The 8,168-nt window shown below is 35.2% G+C and overlaps 1 pseudogene; it reads left to right on the top strand.

Moving 5' to 3' along the window:
• The window catches only part of LOC144236314 (regucalcin-like), a 7,724-nt pseudogene extending 1,403 nt beyond the window's left edge, over nt 1-6,321 (top strand).
• Nucleotides 6,322-8,168: the final 1,847 nt, after the last annotated feature.

Consider the following 8,168-nt stretch of genomic DNA (forward strand, 5'->3'; position numbering starts at 1 on the left):
ACGTTAAGGAATTCCCAGCACAAAGTTCCCCAGTCAACAAATAAGGGCAGTTATAGAACACAACCTTCAGCCTGTTTGGGTACAAAATTAATGCCCACTTTGGGTACAAAATTAATGCCCACTGTCTCTGCTTCTAAAGTAGAAATAGAGTTCCTCTAGAAGTAGAATGTTACATAGTCATGTTATTGGGAAATTAATCCTGAATTTGCCAGAAGGGACAAGAAATACAGTTAACAGGGGAGACCTGGTAAAGTGCCTTTGTAACTCAAAAATCCAAAGAATTAACCTAGGCAGAAAGGTTTGAGCAGGCTTAAAATTTCAATAGATTTCTTACATGCAAAATCTAATAAATCAAAGAGTAGACCATAAGGGAATTGAAAGGCACTACTAAGACTATATAATACAACAAGAGGGTTCAATCATTATTTAGAGGTATGTCTATAAAAACAGAATATGAAAGTTAAATCTAAGACTTATTAGGACACATAAACAAGCATTCAAAATTTACTTAGGGTCCAGCTCTCTTGAAGGGTCACTATTACCAAAATCTCTCCCACAACGACTTCCATTATGATTGAGTGTGTTTTACCAGAGAGAACTGCCAGAGAGGTGAGTCCCCTGTGTGGGAGGGGGCATCCAACTTTCTGCTCTTCTTAGATATTATTGGCAATGAGGTTTGCCAGTGGGATTCACTCAGCATGCAGCAAGTGACTGTGGATGCTGCCATCATCTCTGTAGCCCTTCGCCAGTCAGGGGGCTATGTCCCCACCACTGGAACAAAGTTTTGTACTTTGTTTTTCTTAAGTTTATTTATTTATTTTGAGAGAGACAGTGAGAGTGGGATAGGGACAGAGAGAGAGGGGAGAGAGAATCCCAAGCAGGCTCTGCACTGTCAGCACAGAGCCTGATGCAGGGCTCAAACCATGAGATCATGACCTGAGTCAAGATCAAGAGTTAGACACTTAACCGACTGAGCCACCCAGGTGCCCCCGAAGTTCTGTACTTTGAGCTGGGAAGGTCAGTCAGCAGTTGTTCCGGCTACAGTAAAGATAAGAAAAGCAACAGATTCAACAATGGGAAAGTTGATCCTGCTGGCATCGTGGTTGAAGAAACAGTCGTGGCAGTTCTTGGAGGGGCATCAGGGGTCCCTATACTCCCTCTTTCCTGACTCCCATGAGTAAAAGTGCTTTGACCAAGTGGATATGTTCGATGCTTTGAATTGGTCCCTGGACCACAGGCACCTGTAACAGGCTGTTACACTGACAGCCTGTCCTATCCTGTGGATGTCTTTGACTATGACCTGCAGACAGGAAAGATCTTATATACTTCTTCACCATTCCTCTTAATACTGCTGGTATGTTTTTCATATATATGTAACTAGTAAGCTGCCTCTTACTCAACTCATAAAAAGATCCTTACTTGTGAAATAAATAAGCGTGTGATGTTTAAAAGAAAAAGCCATTTCTATTTAGCCATAGAAATCAATCTGGATGTTAATTATAATTTGGAAGAAAATTTTTAATTTTAAAGATGTATTTTAGACTTAGTTTTATATTATCCACTTGACAATACAGAATGCTGTCACCTAAAAACTAAAGAGAAAATATAAGAGCATAATACAAGGAAAGTTTTTCTTTACCTCTTATTCTTTTGTTTTTATTTGAGAGAGAGCGCGCGCGCGAGAGAGAGCGAGAGAGCACACAAATAGGGGAAAGGGGCAGTGGAAGACAGAAATAGATTTCTCCTCAGGATCCGTGCTCAGCAGAGAGCCTAAGTGGGTCAAGATCCTACACCCCTGGGATCACGACCTGAGCTGAAATCCAGAGTTGGATACTCAAGTGACTGAGCCACCCAAGCACTCCTACCTCTTATCCTTTAAAGTAGATGTGTTATATTTCTATAATCCTACAATCACATTAGAGTACTCAAGACTGAAATTAGGTACACATATCTGCTCCTACAGTAAAAGTTAATTATGTTATTGTATAAAGTCTCATATATGGAGGGCTTGCATCAGAAAGCCAAGAAAAACACAACCTCTGTATCATTTATATAACCCTTAGAAATATGCAAAAAACTATTCATGGACAGAAGTATAAAATAAGGTATAAATCTTCATAGATCAGATTATATCAGTTTTATCATATATCTTTGGTGATATTTGAAATTCAATTCTACCTGATTTATCTACTGTAATAATATATTCAATGTCATTTTAAATTGTGCTTAGAATTATACCATAGGGTGTGAGCTTCTCGGTCTTGGAATATAGCTACACTGAAAGATGTTAATAATCCGTATATAAAATCTATTTCTATTAAATAATTTGATTTTTTAAAAAGCTTTTAAATGAGAATAACTTACATGTTACAGTAAAAAAGAAATATTGGCTGTGTGTGCTGACATAGGAAAGCCCTGTCCCAAACTAACTCCAGACCCTATCTGCAAGTGCAGAATTGGTTCTAAAAGTGCAACCTCTAGCCTTGGACCCCATTACCACGTTGACTGGTGTAGTACAGTAAGGTAGGTATCTATTACTGCTGTAGGCTAAGGCAAGATTGGGAGAAAATGAAAAAGATGTCACCTTGTGAGGGAGACAGCATTGTATTTACTTTAGAGATGAGTAAACAGAGGTCCCTAAACTTAAATATTTATTTGAAGTGAAATGACCCATTTGAAGATAATCAGTTCTAGCTTTGAAACAAAATCATTTTATTTCAAGCTTTATTATAGTTGCTTTTTGAAATTGTAATTATAGATATTAAAACATGACATTTTAACTCATTCTAGTTCTGTAAAATGTTAGTGAGAAATGTAAATGCATTTGTAAAAATTCATTATATTCTCATATATTCAAATCTTTCTTCCTATCTTCTGAAAATAGAAAGTTTTGCTTAAATAGTATATATTTTAGAATACTTTGTAATTTTCTTTTTTCTTTTTTTCCTATTCAGGCATAGTTTTTAGCACCAAATCTACTATTGTAGTGTATTCTCCATTTGAATACAGTGTGCAGTGTGGTGGTCAAAAGCTCTCGTCCCAGAGCACTACACTAAGCAATTTTCTCCTACAAGAATTATAGTTTAGAAATACAAAGGGTAGTGGATCAGTGATTCAAAAGGAAGTCTCTGAAAATATATTTTGCAAGGTTCCTACTGAAAGAAAAGTTCATGAGTTTCTAGCATGCCATGTTTAGACTTAATTAGAATTAATTAAGAAATTATTTATTATTAATTAAGAAAAAATTTCTAAGAGGAATATAAAAGAGTTTCTTCACTTCTTTGATTTTGTTTCTCTGAAGGGGGTATTTTTTGAATGTAGACATGAAGTCAACTGATCCGTCATTTGATTCAGTTTGAGCCCTTCAGTCATGAGCAATGTCCACTGAACTGAAGACTTTCATCAGAGAACAAGGCCACCCGTGAAGACAAAACGTGATGAATAGTCTGGTACTGTTACCCTCAGGCGCTGACCTTGGCATCGGTGGGACCCAAATTAGTATAATATTCATAGCTCATCTTTCATTAAATATCATCCCTAATGGGTCACAGCTTTGCCCAGATGTTTGGCAGTTATGTGAGACTCAAAATAATCTCTATCTTTAGCAAATATTAAGTCACCACATAAAACTTTTACAAATAGAGAATTATAAGGGAAGAAAGGGCTTCAACTAAGGTTATTTTTCTTTCTTTTTTGCCTGTCTTTTAGTACTGAGCTTCTTAAATAACTCCATTATAATGTTACCAATTACATGATTCATGATACATGATTTTAACTTTCTTGGTTATTATGCAACAAAAACAGAAGATCGTACAAATAGATTCCATCATACTTGAAGTGGTCTTAATAATTTTTTTAACAACAATTTCTGAGAAGAAAGTACTTATGTGGTTTCCAGAAAATTGTCCTGGTTGATCTGTCCTCAACGGTACCCTCTATCTACCTTCAGAATGCATCCTAGAGAAATAAAATCAGGACAACTTTATTCTGCATGAGTGTATGTGTGTGTATTGCTTTCTAAAATCATTTTTGTGGGTAGCCTAATTTTAAAACATAATTAGAATTCTGGAATCTAATCTGCACAGCATTTTGCAATTTGTATGGTGAATCCATTTCTTCAACCCTTGGGGATAATGCATGCATTTTCCCTTGTTTCAAACAAAAAATGTAAATATGATATAAGTACTATTTCAAATACTATGTCAGTACTACAAGTTAAAGAAAAGGTAAGTCTTTACTGATATCACTTGGAGTCTTTTTTTATAAATTGCAAAAATTTTCTCATTTATCTTCACTTATTCTTCCCAATTCCTACCTCGCCCCACCCCATCCTAATAAAGCAGAGCTACTGAAAATCTTGGCTAATCAAAAGAAATGTGTTTCAATCCATAACCAGGAATCAGGCTTCTTTCACTAACCTCAACTCTGATTATATACTGATAAGATATGAATAATCATTTGTTATCCCAACTTTTCCTCTCAAACCATTTTCTCCATTACATTATATATTTGAGATAATTTCTTATATATATTATATGTTATATATATATATTTTATATATTATATATGTAATTTTTTAACATTTATTTAGTTTTGAGAAACAGAGCATGAGCAGGGGAAGGGTAAAGAGAGAAGGAGACATAGAATTCAAAGCAGGCTTCAGGCTCTGAGGTGTCCGACACAAGGCTCGAACTCACCAACCCATGAGATCATTAGCTGAACCAAAGTTGGCCACTTAACTGACTGAACCACCCAGCTGCCCTATTTGAGATAACTTCTTAATGATGAAAAACCCATAGAGCAGCTTAGTAAAGCTTCTAATAGAGAATAATACTTTTGCTCAAACCTATAACTCTGAGTTAGGGATTAACTTTAGATTTGGAATTAGTAAATTTGTCTGTGTATTCCAAGTTAATATGTGTATGTGTAATAGAATAGTATCATGCTTACCACTACTGAAGATGCAAAAAGAGTCCAACATGGATCTTAACTCAATGTGGGGAAGGAAATGCTGTACAGACAATGATCACAAATTCACGGAGCACATAATCCATTTAGAAGTTCAGTGCAGCATTTTAAAAATATAAAATAGAGTGAAGATACAATATATTAGGATACCAGTTTATAGTTCTAAACAGGTGGAGAAAAATAAAAGAGATTGGGATTAGACAGAATAGATGGGTTTAATGGTGTACTGTTAGAATGGAACACAGCAGAAGGGAATCAAACATATTAGACCAGGATGCATGCTAAGGATAAGCACGTGTCCACTGGATAACCCTGTTAAAAGTATTTCTTACTCAAACCAATCAAAACGATTTGGAAGCTACTATTGTGGGTAAAATAAGTAAACACAAATATTTATACTATAAATAAGAAAGTGTTAAATGTTTTAAAAAGTTGACATATAGAAATTCAGAGATGGGAAGAGATTTCTCACTTGGGGAAATGTGAAGATTATTCAAACAACTCTGTGGTATTTCTGTGACATAGAAAAGTCTGTTGTTTCTTCAGAGAATGAAGGGAAGAAGGCAGGGGAATGGCTGGGATGAGATGGGAGGTGACTGCTCTGTGAATACTTCTTCAAAAAGAGGTTGTTCCTATAAACATCAATAATGGTATAATATATAATTATATATCTAAAAATATATAATTGCATATATAACTAAATATATGTAACTTATATATAACAGTTTAATAAAAATATATTTTACATACATAAAATAAAGATCTATGATTTGATAAGCTTTTTGTATTTCTTTACATTTTAGGTCCACCTTAAAATAATAAGGCTATAGCTAAAAATAACTCTGACTTTTCCATTCCTAGTGTGTCAAAGAATATCATCTTGGGTACTTTCTGTTATCCAATCTGTGCAAAATATCACATGGTAGACATGTTTGTTGTTCCCACTTTACATGACGAAAATAAACTCCAAGAGGTGAGGGAATTAACGTCTTGGTCACGCATGTAGTTTATGAGTGACTGAGCACTGATCTGACGCCAGGCTGTATTACTACTGTGCTGCTGGTTTAGAAGAACCTTCATACTCTCCTACCTCTCAGAAAGCATAATGATATCCGACGAGAGGAAATTTCTCAGTAAATGCATGCAGATGCTTCATTATAATGAAGTGTCTTTCAGGAGTAAAGAAACTTTCAGATATCTAAGTGTTGCCTACACCATCTAAAGCATCTCACAGTAACTAAATAATTGATCCCTTTTCTTCTTTCCTTTTAGTAGGTTTTTCAAGTTGGTTCAAATCAACGTGAACTTTCTGGATCTGATCCGGTGATCCACAATGCACAATATAAGGAATAAAAGTTTACCCTCACTTTTCTCCAGATGGATTTCTGGATGTGAGTTTCATCTCTTTTGGCATCAAGTGTTAAAACCTGCAGTAATCACAATGCAGATGTGCAACAAGACAATTTTAGCTACAGCCTCGTGCAGAAAGTACAGCTTGACTGGTATGGAAAAAAGTTTGCAAGAAAAATATTGGGATGCCTGTCTATTTACATTTTAATGGGATACAGGTCCGGGGCTATATTTTCTATTATATGGAACTAGTTTCCTTGCAAAGCATTGTGAATACAGCTGACATTTTGCCTTAGTGGCTCTCAATCATTTAAATACAGCATTTGAGCTTACATAATCTTCCAACATATTTAATTTTGTTCTGAAGTTCACAAAATTAGCCCCTGGAGTATAAGTGCAACATGTAAATAAGTGTTTTACAAAATGCCATAAAGAAAGGATCGATGCCAATAAATGAGAGAGTACTTTAAGAATTTTTATAACTATTTACAGAGCAGTTGGTAAAGAGCAGCCTGATGGCAATCCAGCCTTCTCTCTTGCATTATGATCCCTGAATCTGGGGGAGATTTAATGATGTTTTGAATATTTTTTTTAATATACTCCACTCTACTTAGAGCCTTCATTTCTTCTTCAAAGTGATAGCCCTGTAAAATCCCCTTTCATCCAATGATGCTTCTCTTTATTGGCTAACATTTAAGAGTGTAAAAAGCAATTTATGTAATATGCATGTAAATTACTTCCCCACAACAGTTGAAGCCTCACTGTGTGCTCAGTATCACTTCCTCCACACATCTCCCAGATAAATTCGCAAGCCTGAATTATGTGCTTATCATTGCCTGAGTATCTTTATAATTTTCTTATCTATATTGCTTGGTATGTTTTAATATTATTTTGAAACAGTATAGTATTTTATACATACATATATTCCTATATATATAAAAATTTGTAGTTTGCTTTGTGTCTTTAAGCAATTAATTTCTAGGATTTGTCCATATTGAAACACATAGATGTAATTTACCTATTCTAATCAATGTATGATATATCATTGCAAGAATATTTCTGATATTATTGGGTTGTTCTCTTTTTTATATATAAATCTTTTTAATGTTTATTTATTTGAGAGAGAGAGAGAGAGAGAGAGAGAGAGAGACTGAGCATGAGTGGGGAAGGGGCAGAAAGAGAGGGAGACACAGAATCTGAAGCAGTCTCAAGGCTCTGAGCTGTCAATTCAAGCCCAACACGGGGCTCAAACCCACAAACCATGAGATCATGACTTGAGTTGTCTGACCCTTTATTTTTTCATATCTACCACGCTACTTTTTTGGGTTTTTAAAATTTTTAAATTACTTTTTCTTTTTTTTTAAATAGTTTATTGTCAAGTTGGTTTCCATATAATACCCAGTGCTCATGCCCATAAATGCCCTCCTCTATGCCCATCACCCCTACCCCTCTCCTTCACCCCCATCAGCCCTCATTTTTTTCTCAGCATTCAAGAATCTCTCATGGTTTGCCTCCCTTCCTCTCCCCCACTATTTTTCCCCTTCTTCTCCCCCATGTCTGACCCTTAACCTAACAAACCACCCAGATGCCCCTAAGTTGTTCTCTTTTTGATGAGTAATGGTTTTGTTTCTACCTTTTAGTAATGCTAATGCACATTCTGTTGAACTTAAGTGAATAAGTAGAGTGGAATTGCCTTGCTGTTGATTTTAAGAATATAATAACGTACCAGTTGTTTAGATATTGTTACATACAATATCTAAAAGGTAAAATGCTGTTATAACAGTCATGTTGAAGTAGCTTTGAAATTGATTAAATATGTAGTGCCTAGAAGAACTTTGAGCATAAATACC

This window comes from Crocuta crocuta, unplaced genomic scaffold, assembly GCF_008692635.1.
Source record: "Crocuta crocuta isolate KB4526 unplaced genomic scaffold, BGI_CrCroc_1.0 scaffold66, whole genome shotgun sequence".
Classification (NCBI taxonomy): Eukaryota; Metazoa; Chordata; class Mammalia; order Carnivora; family Hyaenidae; genus Crocuta; species Crocuta crocuta.